Consider the following 21126-nt stretch of genomic DNA (forward strand, 5'->3'; position numbering starts at 1 on the left):
CGGCACTTTCTGATCCCAGACTACCCTTCCCAAAGTGCAGAGCAGGAGCTAACGCTGCTTGCAGCATCCAGCGGAGCCAGGAGCGCGGAGCTCCCGAGCACGTCACAGCTGGAGTTAACCCCTCACACAGCTGGGCTCACAAAACCCCTGTGACCTCAGCAACAGCACGGGTCAGTCCCAGGCAGGGCTTTCCCTGCGCACCCCTGCCCGCTCCGTGTCCCAACAAAGCCCAAACCACTCTCAGCCAAGGCATTTTTTGCCTCCTCAGAAGGGAAAAGGGACCATAGATAGTTCTCTGCAAACTTGGCAGGCCATGTGGGAACTGATACAGCCAGGGTGGGCAAGCTGGAGCCAGGAGAACAATTTTGGCTCCCAAACTAGAAGCCTGAAAAATTGGAAGTGGCGCTCCATTTGTTTAAATTACCTTCTGAAACCATGCTCCATATGTGGGAATAAACAGTCACTCTGGTAGCCCTAAACACAACCAGGAGTAAATTGTTCCAAGATGCACATCTGCACTTACCAAAGATCAGACAGATCTGCCAAGGCAGGGCTTCATTTCCCTTACAGGACTTTGTTTTAAGAACCCTTAACTGAAAATGGCAGCCCAGAAAGGTGCTGTGTATGGAACAGACCACCACCACCCCTGCCTCAGCAAATCAAGTCTCAGTCTGTCCTGCTGCCTTGGAATCACGGAATTGTTTAAGCTGGAAAAGCCCTTTAAGATCACTCCAATGACACTGCCAAGGCCACCACCAACCCATGTCCCCAAGTGCAACATCTACGTGGCTTTAGAACACCTCCAGAGATGGGCAGTCCACCATTGCCCTGGGCAGCTGTTCCAGGGCTGGACAATGCTTTCAGTGAAGAAATTTTCCTTAATATCTAAATTTCCCTTGGCACAACTTGGGGCTTTTTCCTCTCCTCCTGTCCCTGTTCCCTGGGAGCAGAGCCTGAGCCCCCACTTGGCTGCACTGTCCTCAGGGAGTTGTGCAGAGCCAGAAGGTCCCTGCTGAGCCTCCTTTCCTCCAGGCTGAGTCTCGCCCACCCCTGGGGCTCCAGACCCTTCCCCAGCTCCATTGCCTTTCTTTGGACGTGCTCCAGCACCTCAGTGTCACTTAGAAAGCAGTTTTTTTGCTTTTCTGCACATCCACACAGAACCCCAATAAAATTCGAAGTCCAGGTGCAGTGACTCTTATCATGAGGACGACAGAGTCCCATCCTGAGGGAGCTCCATCCCTGAGAATGCAAAGACAGCGCAGGGCAGGTTTTCCACACACATTTTTTTACGTGGTCCCTGAGCTCGAGTGCTTTAAAGGCCTCTGTACAGTGAGAGGGGCTGCAGCCAGCAGCTGATACTGTACAGCTATCGGGTGACGTGCCCAGTAAAACAAGCTGCCTGCCTTCTAAACCTGGACTATCACAAGACCACGACACAAATGTCAGGCCCGGCAGCGCCCGCTCGCACCCAGCCCCGCAGCCAAACACAGAGTGTGCCCCAAGACCTGCAAGGGATGAGGCACAGACCTTCTGCATCGAGTCTTCATTTGCAATTCTGCTTTTTTGGGGACATGCACATTGGTCAGGGCACATCCAGAGTGCATCTGGAGTGCCTGGAGTAGGAGAGGCGGGAAGTTGATTTAACAAGCGACTGACCAGTCCTGGGCAAGGGATTTATTGCAGCTGTACAAGAAAGCACGGAAAAGTGCAGCAATCCAAAAATACTGCCTTGCTTATTCACACTTGATATCAGCATCTACCCAAACTATTTCCTTGCTTTCGTGTCCAGGGAAGGGAACAGAGCTGGGAAGGGTCTGGAGCCCCAGGAGGGGCTGGAAAGGGGCTGAGCCTGGAGAAAAGGAGGCTCAGGGGGACCTGGTGGCTCTGCACAGCTCCTGACAGGAGGGGACAGCCGGGGGGGTTGGGCTGTGCTCCAGGAACAGGGACAGGAGCAGAGGGAACGGCCTCAGGCTGGGCCAGGGGAGGCTCAGGGGGGACAGCAGCAGGAATTTCCCCATGGAAGGGGGGTCAGGAATTGGAACTGCCCAGGGAGGTTTGGAGTGCCCATCCTCGGAGGTGTCCACGGAAGGACTGGATGTGGCACTCAGGGCTGGGGACAAGGTGGGCATGGGGCACAGCTGGGACCGAAGGTCCTGGAGGGCTTTTCCAGCCTCAGTGACCCTGGGATCCTGTGAAATACCGAGTGCTCGGCTTTAGGGAGCTGATTTACACCTTAACTGCATTCTTCCCCTCTTAAGCATTTTTAATCATATAAGACACCTGCAACAGCTGAAACATCAAAGAAAATGGTGATGTTACAGGAAAAAAAAAAAGATGTTAGGGCTGGATAAAGGTTCCTGAGCAGCCAGCCCTGCATGCGGCTGCAGAGCCGTCCACGAGGGCTGAGCACATACTGAACCAATTACACAGGAGCCTCCCAAGACCCACACAACCTCGGGAGCTATCACATTATAGATCCTTATGTAAGGCACAGTGACGTAAATCCAGGCTCCCCTGACACACGGAGGGTGCGAGATGAGCGAGCCTGCAGGAATTTCAGATCATATTTCCCATCTCCCCTATTCATTCATTTCTATCATTTGCCATGACCTTGCTCTCCAGGGACATATATCACCAGAAGGAGATAAATGAGATTTCTATTAATTTGAACAATAGCAGCAAGAAACTAAAGGCGCTGTCTCACCAGGCTGATTAGTATTTTTTCCCTCTTCAAATGCAGATGAAAACAAAGGCTTATTTACCAACTGCAGTACTGGCTACACTGACTGATGGCTGCTCTCAGTGCCAGCAACCAGATCAGCTTATTTCAGTTCAATACCAGCACCAGGATGCAGGAAGACATCAGCCACCGGGAGAGAGGAGATCCTGCATGCCCAAGGATTGCTTTTTACTTTGTTCAGAGCGTGTGAGAGGAACGCTCAGGCCAGGACTGCTCTCCACAGCCTGCATGGAACATGAACAGTCTTGCTCCTGCTCCAGCCCAGCTGGGTGAGGGGGTGCTGCTCCCCAAACCACAGCATTTGCTGTCACTTCTCCAGGAAAATCACTCTCAACAAGGCACCTGCCCTGGGTGTCTGCCCCGTGCAGTTACAGCTTCACTGCTAAACTGGGGTAGTGAGCAGAGGGAAGAGTTGAGTGGAGCCAGCACAGCCAGAGGTTTGTGTGGTGCAGGAGAACTTTTGTCTCTGCAGCAACGAGCTCTGTCATGTTAGCCTGACTTTCTATGATTCAGGTACAAAATGAAAATGAGTTTCTATTCTAGCACGTACCAAAAATCCCATAAATGGAACAGCTGCCTCAGGAAAAACAAGAAATATTTCCCTGGTCGCAGAATGTGGTAGAGTCTCAGACAATAAATGTGATATCTGAGATAAGTATAATGGTCCAGGACCAATATAAGCACCTTGTAAAGAGCCCACAGGGCTGCTGGGGAGCAAGTCACTGCCATCTGCAAGGCTCCACAAAAACATATTTCCTACAAGCCACAGCTCCTATGCACCACATTCCTCTGCTCATTCCCAGACACAACTGGCAGGCTGCGAGGTCAGACTATAAAAGCTGCTATAAAGTCATTAGCTGCACCCTCAGATCACACAGCCCATGTATCCCGGGGGGCTGCAGAAGACAGGGCCATCATTCCAGCACGATTAACACCTTGGAAATGCTTAGAATTAAAAAGTCACATTAAGAGGAGAGAAGTGTTTAAATGATAGTTTCATGCCCTAACACAGGTGAATACAGCTGCAGGGCCAGCTCACAGGGGTGGTGTAGCCAAACAATGGCCACAGAGGTGACCAAGGGCAGGGGACATCAAGGTACTGAATGTCACCAGAAGAGCAGGACACGAGGTCACCGCACACGTAACATCCCAATGGTTCACAGTCCACAACTCCCCATGGGCACAGGGCATTCCAGCACTTCCCAGCTGAAATCCTTCCCAGCTTAGTGCTCAGGAACAACTCGTCCAGGACTGCAGCTCAGCAGCACACAGACAAACAGCCCTGGAAAGCAGCCTGGGAGCGGGCGCAGTGCTCCAGGAGCAGCAGGACACGGCTGCCACGAGCAGGACAGGCAAGGTGTACACTGAGGGCAGTTTCACAACAACCAAGAAAAAAATCAACCCCACATCGGCAAGTCTTGAGGAAAAGCCCGGAATTATCTCCCTGCAAACCTTCTGGGATGCACTCATCTCCACAGTCGCACCACAGCCACCCAGGCTGGGATTCTGGCAGCTGTGAGGCTGAGCTGTGCTGCTCACACAGAACATGTGCTGCTCACAGAACACGCCTCACTTCTGGGCAGCAGCTTTGCAGCCTGCAACTCTCCAAGGAGCAGCTATCGAGGGATGGAACCAGGGAGTGCTGCAGCGATGGCACTCCATCACAAACGGGCACAGAGCCCCAAGCACAGTCCCACAGCTCAATGCCAAACTGGTCTGAAAGCACAAACAGAGCTGCAGAACAGCTGTCGAGGCAGAATGAGCAGCAGTACAGCACCTGAGCAGGTGAGGATCAACCTGTTCCCACCCCGAGCCTCTGCCTGTGCTCTCCTGTCCTTCCCCCTCCTGTTCACCAGTCCTGCTCTCCGAGGGGAAGCTGTCGAGCTGAGGGTAAACAGCTCCACTCAGTCCCTCTGGGGAAAAAGAAAGAAAAAAAGCTTTCCAACGTCACTGAAATGGAATGTGAGGGAACCAAGCACACTTGTAGGGGGAGAGAAAGGACAGCCTCACACTCCAGCCTGTGTGTACACAGCACTGGGCTGGGGAAGGCACACATGGAGCACCCAACAGTGCATCTGCTAAAGATCCCTTCAGCTCTGAGGGTCTGAGGAGATATTTTGGTTCGTAGAAAAGTTTTGTTAATGCAATGAATCATTTGATAGGAATGTACAGTCATCCAATGCAATGGAAAATGTAGAGATTGGAGTGTTCGATGTACGCATCCAGAATAAAAGGTTAGGGTAACACCTCTCCAAAGGCATTACTCATCCCTGCCTCGGCTGCACATCCCTGCAGAGGTGTGCAAGAAGGAGGATGAGCAGCATCTGTAACTTATCAGCTGCAGTACAAAACCACCAGGTAAGAGCCAGAAAAAGCAGAAAGCAAGACCTAAACCACCCCTGAAGTAAGGAGTCTTTGTGCAGCAGGGCCACCTCCTCACCACTGCAGCTCGGAGTGGGTGACATGAGCTCTTCCCCACTCTCATGGCATCCCAAGACATTCATGGGATGGTGGGACCTGCCCTTCCACAAGCATTGTGAGAAATTCCCTGCCTCAAAGAGCTGACAGGGTTTGCTGAAGCACTGTAGCCATTTACCCAAGGAGAAAGAAGAGAAGAATGCAAGTCTTGGTTGAAACCAGCAGGAAGCCTGCATTACACACAGGCTTTCCTGGGCTCCTAAAGCTGCACTCCAAAAGAGCATCCAGTCACAGATCAGAGTGTTTGCAGTGGCTGCGTAAGGACAATTATTTACAGAGATGAAGCACCCCAGCAATTCTAAATACAGCCCATTCTTCACTAGCTAGGGGTTTATTTACAAGGCCATGACACGCTGTGATGTAAGAGGTAACAGCACACAAGCAGATGACTCCCTCACACAGCCCGTTCCGCTGGAAGCCTGGGAGACAGGCAGTGGATTCACCCCAACAGGAGGTAAGCTGGAATCTCTCCCATGCCACACACCCTCCTCAAACCCCTCCTCAACTGCACTCAGCTCTGCTGAGAAGTAACGCAAGGAAAAGAGCATATGGATAGATGCACAGCTATTCTGAATCACTGCTGGCTGCCAGCAGACATATTGCTGTCATTAGCCTCTAGTTCCGTCGCAAGATTTGTTTCTGAAAAGTCTTTGAGCCAACAGATTATATAAAGCTCAGACCCTTCCTCTTCCACACGAGCTGATAGTCTCCTCACAGGGTGACTGGTGTTTGCGAGGAAAACACTCATCCCTGCACACACGAGGATGATGCAGCTAATCAAAACAACTTCCCTGGCCAACAGGCAGTGTGCTGCAGCCAGAGCTGTGCTGCCACATAATACCCAATGACAGGAGAATGGAACAGAATCCCAGAATGGGACTGGGTTTGGGTTGGAAAGGACCTTAAATACCATCCAGTTCCATTCCCCTGCCATGGCCAGGGGCACCTTCCTCTATCCCAGGCTGCTCCACGACCCGTTCAAGCTGGCCTTGGACACTTCCAGGGATGGGGCAGTCACAGTTTCTCTGGGCAACCTGTGCAAGACCTCACCACCCTTCCAGATCCTGCAAGGTGCTTGTGAGGTCTCCACACAGCCTCCTCCTCTCCAGGCAAACAGCCCCAGCTGAGCCTGCCCCTGTAGGGGAGGTACTCTTACCAACTTCACGGCCTCCTCAGGACCTGCTCCAGCAGCTCCATGTCCTGCTTACACTGGAGACCCCAGAGCTGTGGGCAGGACTCCAAGTGGGGACTCATGAGAGCAGATGAGCAGAATCCCCTCCCCAGTCCTGCTGCCCACACTCCACTGGATGTGTCCCATTGGCTTTCTGGGCTGTGAGCGCTCACTGCCAGCTCACGGTGAATTCTACCATTCGTATTGATCCTGTAGAGAAAATCTGCAGAGATCAGAGCTTATTTACCCCAAACCCTGGGGCAGGGAATGGTGAGACCCTCTCCTGGCACCAGGGTCACACCATTCCCTGCCCCAGCACCTTCCCAGCTGTGCTGCCTGACCTGGCAGCCCCACGGAATCATTAACTCACGAGCGCTTGGAAATAACTGCAGGTTACTGCCCAGGGTTCTCTGTATCTTTTATCTAAACAAAATGCTACAGGACCGGGCTTGTTTGGTGCAACAACGCCCTTGTAGCTTCTACTCCTGCTAGCAACTGAGCAGTTAGTTCTGTACACCTTACCTGGCTACCTTTTGCCACCTTTTACAAACCAAGGCCTGAAAAAATTAAAGACTACTTTCTGTCTTCTGAGCTGTGAAGCGAAGACACTCCTTTTGGTTTCTTTATTAATACATAGCAGGATTGCCCCCCACAGATTCTGATAAACTCCTTGTGGTTTAAACTTTACTGGAAATCAGGCTTCCTACCTTGCTAGTTTTCCATATTACTCTCTCTCATTAAGCAATTTAGATACTCAAGCAGTAAATCAGAAGTGAAAGGAAGGTTCTTAATCACCAGATCTAAACAACACTGGTTTTCGTCACCTCGTAACTCCTGATAACCACCATCTCCTGGTCCAAGCTGTCTCACACTGCATTATCTCTACACCTTCAGGTGTCTGAAGGAGGTCAAACAAACACACTTTCGTTTCCTTAGAGAAGACTGGTAGTACTCCTGTGGCTGGTTAATGCTTGCAGTGGGACGAGGACTATTGTTCCTCTAAGTTCTGGTAACTCAGCTGTAAATAACCACAGTCCCTAAAACAGGTCCTAAAGCCAGTCTCAAACAGACAAGGTGAGTGCAGAAGCCTCAGTGGTGGTGAGGCACAGTCAGCAGCCCAGCACAGCCGCAGTTACCCCTCAGTAACTCACTGCTGCTCGCTACGTGCCTCATCCAGCAGTGCTCAACACAAAATACATAAACAGTCCCTGGAGCACAGATGGAAGCTGATCCCTATCCCCTCCCAGGGGAGTTCCCTCATCACTAGGCTACAAAATCATGTTCCCTCTTGCTTTCAGCCCTTTGATGATACAAATCTTACGTTCCTTCCTACACAGTGCCCTGGTTTCAACATGAGAGCCAGAGCCTCTCCTCCCTCCTCAACCGGTAGCTTGAGGATTTGGGCACTCTCAGAACTGGAGTCAGGGTTGCCCCAAGGCTCGAGGAGATGCCTCACCTGGTATCACACTAAGTGCCCTTTCCCAGCTCCCTTTCACTCACCCACAGGGTACAGTGCTCATCTGCCACTGCAGAAGACCACAGAAGCACTGACTTTCCCTGCCCATGGATTTGCTCTTCCCATGAGAGCAGGATGCTGAAGGTCAAATTCTTAAAGAGCAGAAGTCATTCAGGTTTTCTCCTCACAGCAAACTGCACCTGTACACAGCATTTTGCCACAGGTTTTTTTTCAGGACTGACTGCTCATGACTCTCTGGTACATCTGGTACTCCCACAGCACCTCCTGCACCTGCCTGGCCAGGCCCCAGGGTGTGCTGAAGGGAGCAGGTGAGCTGAAGCCTCTCCTCATCCTCCCTTGCCTGGCTGCACAGCTCAGTTCAGTGTCCTGTGAAGGATCACAGGGAATCCCCACTCCAGGTATGAGTGAAGTGCAGGCACTTCATGTGCTTCAGGTCACAGAAGCAGTGGATCTTGTAGCTTGAACTATGCTTAAAAAAATCCAATTGAAATTCAAGCTCTATCACAGCCTTGCACTGCAGCTTCCCAGAGTCCTCCAGCCGTTTGTTCTCTCCAGGGAAGACAGATAGGTTGCCAACCAAGACTGCACTGTTGGATTAGCCAATGTTTATGAAGTGCTTTAAAGATTAGAAGTGTCACCTATGTGCTAAATATTTCTCTGGCACTATCAGCTCGAACAGCACCCGAGTATCTTGTATCTCCTCCTGCTGATCTTGAGCTGGTTGCCGAAGGCGTCACTCAACCTGACTCCCAACCACTGCGCCTGGCACTAATTCCAGGTTTGAGACACATCGCAGGAGAGGACAGAATCAAGGAACCACTTAAACCCTAACTTCTGAAAACTACTAGCAGAGTAATGACAGTCATATCACCAGGAGAGGCTTAGGGATTTATGTTTTTACAACATTCTCATAGGTGTGTGTGAGATGAACACCCTGGCGTGAAGCCCAACCGTGCGGAGAGGGGAACTCGCCCGCTCACCCAGATGGAACTGGCTGGGCAGTGGCATGAAGAGGTGCTTTGTACCCATCAGCTTGATAGGAGCTAAATGGATCCCAACCCCTTCACTTCCCTCAAAGCTCCTGGCAATGCTCTTGCAGTACCTGGATTAAGAAACTGAGCAGTGAGCCCGAGCACACGGGACACCAGCTCAGGCCCTCTGTGCTGCACACACAGACCAAACTGCAGGGATACACCTACTTTCCTGCTTTTCTTCCTCTTGTCCTCATTTCTTTTCCAGCTACAACAGACAGAACCTGTGTCAAGATCTATCTACTGATACCACACAGAGCTAAGGTGTAATGCTCAGCTGAACATCCGTGTTTCCCATGGACACACCTTTTGTTACCCAGATCCCTCCATCCTGAGAGGACTTACACCGCACATAGACCCAGAAATATCCAAAATACAGAGCTCGGCCTTCCCCTCAGCCTGTGGGTTTCACCAACAGCAGCAGAATCCAACAACTATTATCAAGCAGTTGAAAAATGAAACATTCAATTCCAAGAGTTTACTCTGCACTGGAGAGAGAGAAAAACAAAGCTGGAAATCCCTCACTTTATAAACAACAGCTCCTCTGAAAGCACTGTCAATAGGAAGTTGTTGCTCTAAACTGTGTACACATTTGGCTCACACTTTGCCAACAATGAGGAAAATGAACTCCACGGAAGGATTCCCACACTGGGAGCTCAGTGTTGCCACCCGAAATGGATGCTGCCAGGGCCCGAGCAGCAGGACCGTGCCAGCAGGAGCTGATTTGTGCCTTTGTGTGGGGCACAACTCTCTTCCTGGCCTTTGGGAGGGCATTTCGGGGAGGAATCCCTCCGAAGATGACAAGGTAGGAACATGGCAGGAGGCAGAGCACAGCTGAGGTGACAGCACTTTTCTCACACAGCTTTAATGGTTCCTGTGTGACAGAAGGAGCAGGGGCTGGCTGAGGTGCCCTGCTCGGGATAACCCCAGCCAGGTGTAGTGCACACGGGCTGGGCTGTGCAGGTTGTTGTGGCTGACAGCTGCCTCCAACTTGAGGTGACTCACTCAAGTCACACATCATAAACACTTCTTACTCCAGCCCTGAATTAGGAGCACGGGGCTGAGAACTCAAACAAAGCTCCTGTGACACATGCCATTCCTGCAGAGCTGCTCGAAGCCTCTCCTGAAACCAAAGGATCAAAGCAGAGGACTGGAATTGCTGTTCAAGATTTTCAAACTCATTTAAGATAAGAAAAAAAGCCTAGCAAAACCAAAAAAGCTATCTTAATCACCATTTTAATTGGGAGTTGATACTCCTATTCTAACAAAACCACTGGAGCATCCATCCTAGCACTGAATCCCAAGACTTGGATGCATGGCTGAGGTTTCCACCAGTGAGGGACAGGAGGCACCACGGCAGACTGTGCAGAGCAGCCTTTGTTCTGGGACCTGGCGAGGAAAACATCTGCCAGGCCCAAAGCACCGCTCCCTGCGAGGCGATAGGATCTGACCTCGGAGCACAGGAAGCAAGCTTTGTTCCAGGCTGCAGGGAAGGCGGTGCCACCACAGCGGCACTGCGCGAGCTTTGGGACTTTGGAGACCTGCAGGTGGGAAAACAAGAAGCGTTCTGCTGCTCACCTCAGCCGGAGCAGCCGGGTGCCTCTGCAGAGCTGCTCTTGTTTGGACAAGCACGTTTGCTCTGGTGACTATTTGAATGATGACTCACTCCAACAAGCCAGGGCACCCTACCACACACAGCCCCGAAGTGCTGACTTAGGGCTTGGGATGTAAATCCGGCAGGAAGCAGCTTCCTGACCAGGGCCACCCAGGCCTGGTCACTACTGTCATTACCCTCCTCCAGTTGCAGTCCCAGCCTGGATGACAAATCCAAAGAGAAGACGACAAGAACAAGAAAATTGTATCAAATCTTCTTGCTCTTAGAGCACTTCTATAGCTGCTTTTTTTTTGCTTTTAATATTCATGCTCTGCAAAACTGACAGCCCAATTGCGAGTTCCTTGTGTGCCTCCAAGGGGCTCGGGGCAGGTGGGTGCTGGGTGCCTGCCCAGCACCCTGTCCCTGTCCCAGGAATGCTGCCCAGCACCCCACCCCTGGCTTGGAGGCGAGCCTGTGGCCACCCCGCTAGTGGCACTCCTCCAGCCACTTCCACTTTTGTCTCCTCAAGCATGTGAGAGTCACAACCCGTGACGAGCCAGGCAGTAATTGCCGTATCGATTACGACGCTCCTCCGGCCGGAGCAACGCCTGTAACTGTAAACCATAAACCTTTTAATATCCCGCTCAATTATGAGGAAAACAACTCCTGAGCAGCAGCACGGCGGGAGCATCATTCAGGGCCCGCTGCTGAGGCTGGCTAAGGATGGCCAAACCACACTGAGAGACACTGTCAGGGGGTCGGAGCACACACAGCTCTTCCACGTGTCACTGGCAATGTCGATGCTCTCAACCCTTTTCGTGCTGACCTCACCAAAGGGCTGAAAATGCTGGAGCACATGGAATGAGAAGACAGATAAGCAAACTGATGGTGTGCCATCAGAACGTGACTTAGTGCTCGTGCAACCTCGGGGCTGCTCACAAATCCAAGAGAAAGTGCCGAGGAATTAAGCAACTATGTCTGGGCACTGTCACACAAGGCAGACTTACAACCTCTCTGTTATTTACAAACAATTTCAGGGAAAGGGAAACAATCTGAGTGACTGTGTAGCATTTTCAAAACATTCCCATCCACAGCAAAAAGCACAGAATCATAGGGTACCCTGAGTCAGAAGGGGTACATGAAGTCCAACTCCTGGCCCTGCACGGGACAGCCCCAAGAATCCCACTGCATGCCTGAGGGCGTTATCCGAACACTCCTTGAGCTCCTGCAGCCTTGGGGCTGTGGGCACGTCCCAAGTCAGGTGCTTTGGTGACACAAGAATGAGATCACTGGAGCACACTTCTAATCCCCGACTCCAAATCCTGACGTTGGTTACCTTACCAGCCCTTTCCCCAGGAAAAGGGGCAGGTTTGGAGACACCCAGCCTGGAGAAGGCTCCCACCTTGCTCTGTGCAGACCTGACCCGCTTTTGTCTCGCTGTGCTGCGAGCCAGCCGGGCTTTGTTGCCATGGTGAAAGCTCTGACACGTTCGGTTTTCCCACTAATTTCCTGCTGCACTAAAGCGATTGCTGCTCTGCACCTCACTGCCATGGCACAGCAACAAGGAACCCCAACACCCCCAGGAACAGGGAACAGATCCAGCCACGGGCTGGTCACTGCCAACAGCACTTCAGTTACACCTAAATACCCTAAACCCATCTGCCTTTAAAGCCTTACAAAAGTTCAAGGCATTTGAGCATCACTCAGAAAGGAACCAGACAATTCAGTGATCTCATTTATGGGCTGTATCCCACCTTACCTTAAAAGAAGGTGGTGCATTTCAAATCCCAGCCTGCAGTCACCAAACCACCACATTTTCCTTCGGGTTCACATGAAGGGACTGAGTTCATTCCCAACTGTGTCAATGGTAAGTGAAAACAAGGATCCACTTGTGTCTGTGGAAGCAAACTGGGACCAGCAGCACACACACATGAGGAAAAGCAGAGACTAAGGCCCCCACTGTCAGCTGATGACTCAGAAACTGCACAAGCGCCCACTGAGTGGGAAAATACCTATAGTCAGCCTTCACTTGTCATTTTACTGTGTAATGGGAGTCTCAGCCTGGATGAAAAACACATGAATATTTTGTTCTGACTAAGCACAGGTTTCCCCGTGTACCTCAGCTCTGCCAGGGCAGTGGGCACACGACACCCACGCTGCAGCAAGGGGGAGGGAGCGACCGTGATTTCCTTCTCCACCAGCTCTGCACTTTGTTTCTAACATAAACCAGCTGAATTAACCAGCAGAAAGGAAAAGTCTTTGGATTTTTTTTTAATCTTACACTTCTCAGAGCAGCTCAGGGAAAAAACAGCCACTGTGGAAGCCAAGTATTAAAATCCTTGTACAGAGAATGAATCAGAATGATTTTTAGTGGTTTCCAACGAGATTGTGCTTGAAAACAAACAGTTGCTGTACAACTGACAACCCCCTCACTGTGTCAGAGAGATGGGAGAACATAGATGGGCTTTGTAGAGCTGAGAACATGCTCCTTCATGGCTGCTGGGGAGCAGCCCGATCTCATTAATGGCACATCTACATGTGCAAAGAAACAGAGCACAAGCTAAGCTGTATCATAATCAGTGTGCTGAGGGAGCCCTCCGACCTCCACAACTGCTGAGGGCAGCCCCAGCTGCTCCTGCTCGGGGTGCGGAGGACACCGGCTCCAGCAGGAGCTTCCCGCAAAGGAGCACCATTGTCTGCCGCCACCTGGGAGCCAGCAGAGCTGCCGTAAATCACCCAGCACACGATCCTGTCCCTGTCCGAGGCAGGGGAGAGGCCGGGACAGCTCCCGGCAGCGGCGGTGGCTCGCTGGGAGCCGGGAAAAGCCACCCGGGCTGCCCGGAGCCCGTCAGCGGCACTCCAGCCAGGCTGATAACCTTGACAGAGCCACTTGCGAGATTACAGCCCAAGGATTTCCTACAAGCACATCTAGAGAGGAAGGACTAAGTACCAAGACTAATACTTTTCATCTTTGCTTGCTGCCAGTGCTGTGAGTTTAAATGAAAATTTGGGGCACAGAGAGACATGATCACACTGCCACGGTGACTGACAAAAGCAAACCCTTTCCTGAAGCACTAATTATTTCAGCTGAAAGGGGCACAGACAAACATCTTTAAGAATTTAAATATACACGTGACAAGAGGCATTTTTTCCCCTAATTTCTTCACTGGCACTGTCTGCAGACTGTATCACAGAAGATCTAACTGGCTCTGCCTCCCTGGCAAGGGTACCCTGAACCTCAGCACGGCTCCAGACTCCTGAGAGCCTGCAGGAGCAGCACGACACCTGAACAGACCGTATCCTTCCACTCCACAGACAGGAACCAGCTCCAATTAGGCTCAGTGCTGCAATTCAGCGTGTTATCTGATCACACTTCACACACAATGACACACGGCTCGTAAACCTCCTCCTTCCATTAGGAACACTTCATGTTGCGAAATGCCACAATTAGTTTTTAGGCATTAGCTTCAATGCAGCTGCCTTTGCCTAACAGCAAGAAGCCTCAGGGCTCCAAAGAGACTGTCCCCTGAGAGGGGCCAGAAACACACCTGGAAGTACCTGATGAGCCTGAACATAGGCAAAAAATTCAGAAACGCTTCAAGTTACATGACAGCAGATCCCAGAGCCTTGTGCCCAGAGTGTGATAGCCATGGGTCTGTCACACACACACCCCTGCTATCCTCTGTACACATTCCAAAGGTATCCCTGCAATTAACACCCTCTGCATGGACAGAGGTTACGCAGGAAAAGGCACAGCTGAAAGCCCAAGACAGCCAAAGAGCCAGGACAAGCTGAGACTGACTTGTGAAGGTAAGGAAAAACCTGGAAAAAATGTGTCTTCCCTTCTGCTGCAGAAATCCACTCACACTTTCCCAGCCTCAAAAACACCTCGCTGCATCCCTCTCATTCAGAACTCCTTCCAACAGGACCAACCACATTTTAAAAGTTATTGGAAGGAGACAAGAAACATCCATCTGCTTGCTGAAAGGCAGCAGACGCACACAGCCTCCAAATCCAGACTTTAATTGAAACACTTTAATCTGCTGCCGCGGCCCCGCATTCTCAGTATTCCCAGTAGTGCCGAGGCGTGCGCTCAGCTAATGGAGCTCTGACACTCGTCCTGGGCCTGGCTCCCTGACAAACCACGCTGGCCTGCAGCTCCAGGCCCGCAGTCGCACGCTGATACCCCACAGACTCCCTTTCTTCTAAACCATCTCCCAAATGTACTGTAATTAATGTCCTATAACTGCAGCCGATGCTTTAAGGAGCTGAAGGCAGAGCCAACCCGTACAGGAGAGTGGCAAACGTTGAGGAGATCCCGAACTACAATGGCAACACCCAACTGGGCAGTCAGGAACAGCCACCTCTGGCATTGCAACACCAGCGCTCAGGCCAGTCCCTTCATCCATCTGTAAATCAAGGCGGGAACTCAACACACGCAGGTCACTCCTGTCGGCCCTAGTCAGGCAGCCAAGGCAGGATCTGGGAACCTGATTAGGCTCCCACTCCAGCCCCTGGGAAGCCAGGGCCAGTTTCTCTGCGTGGCTCAGCTGACCTGCTGCAGGCTGTGCTGAATCACCCTCTGGACAAGCTGACCCCAGCAGTGCCATCCCAGGCCAGGTGAGGCACAGCCCGCGGCTGCTGCACCCTGCACTGTGCCAGAGCACGCCTGCTCCTGCATCTGCACCCCCCCCTCACTCCTTCAGACAGGTTCTCAGGAACTGCAGCTCCCACGGGGAGGTTTCCCAGTGCTGCATTCGCCTCTGACAGCCGTCACAAACCCTGCACAGGCAGCCACTCCTGCACACACTGCAGCTGAGGGGCACAAGCCAATACTCATACTTTAATTTCAAACCTTCCGTGTCCAAAGCGCTTCCAAGAGCATCTGCACTCTTGCCACTGAGTTACAGCCACAAAGTGCTGGCCCAAGCCCACTCCCAGGATGAAGGTGCACATCTCACACAGAGGAGGCTGGAGCCTCTCCCCACACACCTGCACTGCACACGGACCTGCTCCTTCCTGCAGCTCGCCCATCTGCAGCTGCCCTGGCTGGAAACTGTCCCAAACACTGGATGCAGAGAATAAACCAGAAGCATCAGCAACATCTCTCGGGGATCAGACCACGTGCTCTGAAAGGCCCAGTGCTCCAAGGTAACACCTGGCCAGGTCCGACAGGCTGCAGTGAGGTCCAGCTCTGCTGCTGCTGCTGTGCTGTCCCAGGATCTCCTGCCCATCCTCTGACGTGCAGAGCAGAGCTCAGCTCGGCTCCCCCCACACAAACTGGGCTATTTTTGAGCTCAACGTGTCAGTTCCACTGGCTGTGGGAGTTTGTTTGTGTGGGATAGCATGATTCGACTACTTTGAATCTTGGCTGAAGCCACATAATTCCCTTTTCATGGAACCCTTTTGACGGCCATTTAGCAGAGAGGGCGAGGTTTAGTCTCCCAGCTAGAGAGACTTTGGGTCAGAATTGCTAGAAAAAGGCACATAATGACTAATAATGAATCAGCCTTCGGTGGTTTCTTCATTTAAGTGTTAACACAGCATATTAAACCCCTGGCCTGGGATCAACAGAAAGGCCCTGAATGCATTAAATGAGTACAATGCCTTAACTAGAGAATCTCCAAATTGCTCTATTTAAACCTGTGCAAGCTCCAAGCCAGTTCAATCTTTGCTGGTGCAGGTTCAGCTAAATGCAGCATCTTGCTGGGGGTGTGCAGAGCATGAGACCCATCACAGTCACACAGGGACATCACAACTCTCATGAGAATCTTTTCAGCCGGGGAGAACTTCCACCACAAGCTGTGAATTCTACTCTGCTGGCAATGCTGGAGCAACTTCCCAAAGCTTTACTTGCATGGGGAAAAAGACAGAGCTGTTATGCAATCATCTTGGTAAGAGCAAGAAGGGGCAGCCACTGCACAGGGCTGATACACAACCCAGTGAGAGGACGTGGGAAAAAGGAGCTTAGAGCTGCTTCTCTGTGAAAATGTCTAATACCCAAGGAGCCCAGTCTCCCAGCAACACACTGCCATTTCCTTATTTCCCTCTCACGTAATTCCTTCTTCAAACACAAATGAGGAGACAGCTTCTAGAAACCCTCATTAGGCCTCTGCAGCATTCACCAAACCTTTGTGAGACCCTCCTGGAGAAGAGACACCGATCCCTGTCTGTGTCACAGCCCTTCCTCCTCCTGCTCCTGCCAGTGGCTCTTCCTCACAGGGGCAGCCTCTGTGCCTGCCCAAAGGTGCCACACCTCGTTCATCAGATGTTGATTGCTCCTGCAGCTGCCCCAAAGCTCTGGTACAGCAAATATTCCAGAGGAAGGGACTCCAGACAGGAGGTGGGAAGCAGTCAGCTTGAAGTGGTACAAAAGTTGTACCCACCTCACCCCCTAAATAAGCTAAGAGCCACACAACTGAGAAGTAGGTATTAATTATCCTGGCTCTCTTAAAATATTCTCCCTGCCCAGAAAGGCTCAGACACACGCCACAGGCCCCTTAGTTCACCCTGCCCACTGTCAGCTGGCTCTCCTGTTTCCACCTGTTAGCATCTCAAGAAACAGCCTGGTCTCCAATTCAATCACGCTCTGGCATTAACATCTTGGTAATCAAATGTTATTTGCTGTAGCAAGAAAAACATTGTAATGAAACATAAAACGTCAGTACTTCAGCCCACAGTTGATACAGGCAATGGCTCTCTGAGGTTTTAGGAAATATTCTCTCTTATCCCCGGTGTGGCAACTCTGCTTAACCAAAGTTCATTTCTAGCTTTTAGGCTTTTGCTAAATCTCCCCACCAAATGAGAACTAAAATACAACTCTCCTGCAGCACACAAGCAGGAGAACAAAGGCCCTGTGAGCAGCAGGAAAATGCTGCCTGAGGAATCAGCCATCCACAGCCATCAGCTTTCCTCATGGCCAGGAGAAGAAGCAGGACAGGTGAAGCACCACCAAACACTGCGAAAGAAAAGGAAACGACTGATGAAAGGTGAGCGGGCGTGGGTCATTACAGAACGTGCGGCACCGCTATTGAACAATTCCATCTGACACAGGCTGATGAGTCAGGGCAGGCGGCACGGGGCTTATCACACGGGCACGCTGCAGGAGCAGCCCTCGGCCAGCCCAGAGCCGGGGCCTGCTGCGGATGGCCCGGGCAGGGGCAGGACAGAGCCACCAGGCAGGACACGGACACCGAGCAGGACACGGATACCGAGCGGGACAGAGCCACCGAGCGGGACAGAGACACTGAGCGGGACAGAGACACTGAGCCAGACACGGACACCGAGCGGGACAGAGACACTGAGCGGGACAGAGACACTGAGCCAGACACGGACACCGAGCGGGACAAAGACACCGAGCGGGACAGAGCCACTGAGCGGGACAGAGTCACTGAGCGGGACAGAGCCACCGAGCGGGACAGAGACACCGAGCGGAACAGAGCCACCAAGCAGGACACGGACATCGAGCGGGACAGAGCCACCGAGCAGGACACAGCCACCAGGCAGGACACGGACACTGAGCGGGACACAGACACCGAGCGGGACACGGACACCGAGCGGGACACGGACACCGAGCGGGACACAGCAGCCACCGAGACTTTGCACCCTCCGGGCTGAGAGTGCTTTGCCTCCGAGGAGAGAAATCCAGGCAAGTCCCGGAGCGCCCTGTGCCCGGAGACCAGAGTGTACCAAACCAAGCCTGAACGCTCCCAGAGCAAAGCCCAACTCTCCATGAAGTCTGCCAGCTTGCTTTTCATCCTGGTTTCCAGTGCCACAGTGCCCACCTCCAAGAGCTCTGGTGAAAAATGTGTTCCACTGATGACTCCAATTCACCCAAAGACAAACCACAGAAACGAAGGCTGTTCTCTCATGGAAGGGAACATCCAGTGAGGGCAGAGCTGCCTCCCGTTCTCCAGAAAAGGCTTAGCTCCTTAAAAACCTAAAGAAAAATCAGCTCAATTCTAGCCTTGCTCCAGTTGTGCTTGTGCTGGTAGAAGGGCTGTGTTCTGCCAAGGATTAAAGCATCATGGATTTGGGTTACTGTCCAGTAAAACAACTCCAGGTACCCCTTAAACAGGATCCCATGACACACAGCCAGCAAAACTTGCTCTGAGCTTTGCCCATCTAGATATTACTGAAATTTAACTCAAACCTAAGCTGACAACCAGCCTGCAAGAAGCTCAGGCAGCACAGAGGGGAGATCACTGCACTTGGGAAGGAGCTCTGTTCTCCCAGGACTGTCAATTCCATTTCAAGGGAAAGATGGATGAGAAAGCGACTCCAGTCTCCCAGTGAAACACTCCATGAGAGCAGTGCAGCCACAGCAGGTACGCGCTGCTCCGTGCTCCAGCCTCCAATCACACGGAGCTGATGAAAGGGACGGAACCAGGACAGCAGAGAGCCCTCAGCAGCACCCAACAACCACAGCATCCCTCTCTGTCCTCCTCAGCCCCAACAGCTCCTGAAGGCTCAAACACAACACCCAAAGGGCATGGGAACATAAGGTATGTGCTCCTTGGCACAGTCATGAACATTCCCTGACCAGCCCTTATGAAAAATGTGGCATTAAAAACAACCCCACTGCCTGAACAGAGCTGGAATTCTAATGAAGTCACTTGGATGATTTATAAATGGAAATTCTGTGGAAAACAATTCATTCAGCAGGTCACTCTGAAGATTTTTAGCACAGAAACAAGTGTTTCTTGTAAAAGATGAGAAGAGACAAAAGGGGGACAGGAGGAGGGATGTAGCAAGATATCCCACAGGTGCCCAATTCATCCCTGTCAGAGCTGCAGCTCCAGCTCCTGCCCAGCCATCAGAGCAGCTCTGACAGAGCACAAGAGTCCAACTTTGCATGGGCAGGGACCAAATGTAAATTGCTGCCTTGGTTAATACGTAAATTGCCGACTGCTGCCTTCTATTCCATGGGCTCCAGCAGAGACAATTATGAATACAGGCCTCCTGCCCTTTGGGATGATTAACATTCCCCCTCCTCAGTGTCCCCAGCACTGCTGACCCACATTCAGCTCCTGAAACGCAATTCTGTGTAAACTGCAACGTTCGGTGTCAGCAGAACGTGCCAGCCCAGCAGGGCCAGGCACTCTCTCTGCTCCTCTCCCTAAATAAATGCAGTGCTCAGCTTCCCAAGGGCCAGGAAAATCCCGGCCCTCTAAGATCAGACCAGGCACCCAACCACCCTCCGCTTCTCTTTTTAGGGAAAAAGGGACACAAGCCAGGAACGCTCCGGCTGTTATCTTGAGCTGTCATGTCAAAGTCCACTTGACCTGGTAAATGTCCACTGGAAAGGAAAACAGGATCCAACACTCATCCACAGATCACCTCTAATTCCAGGCTCAGCCATGGACACCAGCCGACACCGTCACTAATTTCACCTTCTGGAAAAGGCCCAGAATCACAGGGTACATCTATTTCCATGCTCACACAGACGCTCACAGTGGAATTCCGTCTGAGACGGCGGAGGAGCGCAGCTCCCAAGGAGGGGCCGTGACGAGCAAACCCGCTTTTCTCTAAGAGAATGTGACATGGGGTCAAGTTTGTGCAGGGATTTGGTGGCTATATTTGAACTGCCTGGTTCACTTATGCAGCTCCTACTGGGAGAGCGGGATCACCTCAGGAAGGGGCTGCCAGCACAGGCAGCAACCGGGCTGCGCTTGCGTTTTGTGATCAAAGAATTCTTTCAGATCCCTAAATGGGACCATTTTGCCAAGGTTTTACTCGCTTCCAAGTTGTTTCCATTAAGTCAAAGTGTTAAAAGTGTAACTCTGATGAAGACAAGCTCGCAGTAGCATTATTTTGTATTTCTGCTGCCAGTCAAAAATGCTTCCCCATAAAGATTTGCCCTTTCCAATGCATTTACATCAACACCTCTTCTCTAACCTCATGAGTCCCAGAGCCTTTCTCCTTCCCCACTCCTCTCCCAGAGCCAACAGCAACAGCTCTGTCAGCGAAGGAAAAGTACTGAACGCGGTGCTCAGGGTCTGCAAGCAGAACCCAATCCATTCACTTGCCCTCCTCTCCAGAGGCTGCGATTTGAAAGGAAACCTGACCTCGGAGTTGAGAAAGCTTCCAGGTCAAGTTTCAGCTCCAAGCTATCCCAGCACAGCCGAACAGATGGCAGTTGTTCCAGCACAGGTATTTCCCCAGGCTCGGGGAGCCCCCAGAGTTCAGAGGGACAGGGACTGGATCTTCTCCGTGCAGGGAATGTGCTGCAGGTCAAACCCACCGCTCCAGAGCTCCCAGCACCTCCCCATCCCACCAGAAAGCCGCTCCTGGAGTCCACAACCCACCCTCAGTCACTCCAGGGCAGTAGGAATGAGTGTACACTGCTACAAAGCAAAGCCTTCCAAGCTTAGTATCCCCTTCCATCACCCAAAGCCAACGTGCAAAATCCAGCCTTGGCCCTGTAAACACGGAACACAATTTCCAGACAAAATTTGTGAGCATATTGTGCTATTCTTCGGACAAAATCAACTATTCCCGCACAAAAGATGGTCTCTGCTTTGGTATTTTGCAAACTTCAGAGTCAGCACCACTGAGAAGAAACCTTGACCCAAGGAGGGAGTCTGGAAGCAGGAACAGGAAAGCAACTTGGAGCTAGATCCCTCCTTTTCCAGG

General features: G+C 51.7%; 1 protein-coding gene across 8 annotated transcripts in view; it reads right to left on the reverse strand.

Annotated features, from left to right (window-relative positions):
• The window catches only part of SIK3 (SIK family kinase 3), a 70178-nt gene that overhangs the window by 47616 nt on the left and 1436 nt on the right, over window positions 1–21126 (reverse strand). The gene's annotated exons all lie outside the window — the stretch shown is intronic.

This window comes from Prinia subflava, chromosome 22 (assembly GCF_021018805.1).
Source record: "Prinia subflava isolate CZ2003 ecotype Zambia chromosome 22, Cam_Psub_1.2, whole genome shotgun sequence".
In the NCBI taxonomy this organism is placed as follows: domain Eukaryota; kingdom Metazoa; phylum Chordata; class Aves; order Passeriformes; family Cisticolidae; genus Prinia; species Prinia subflava.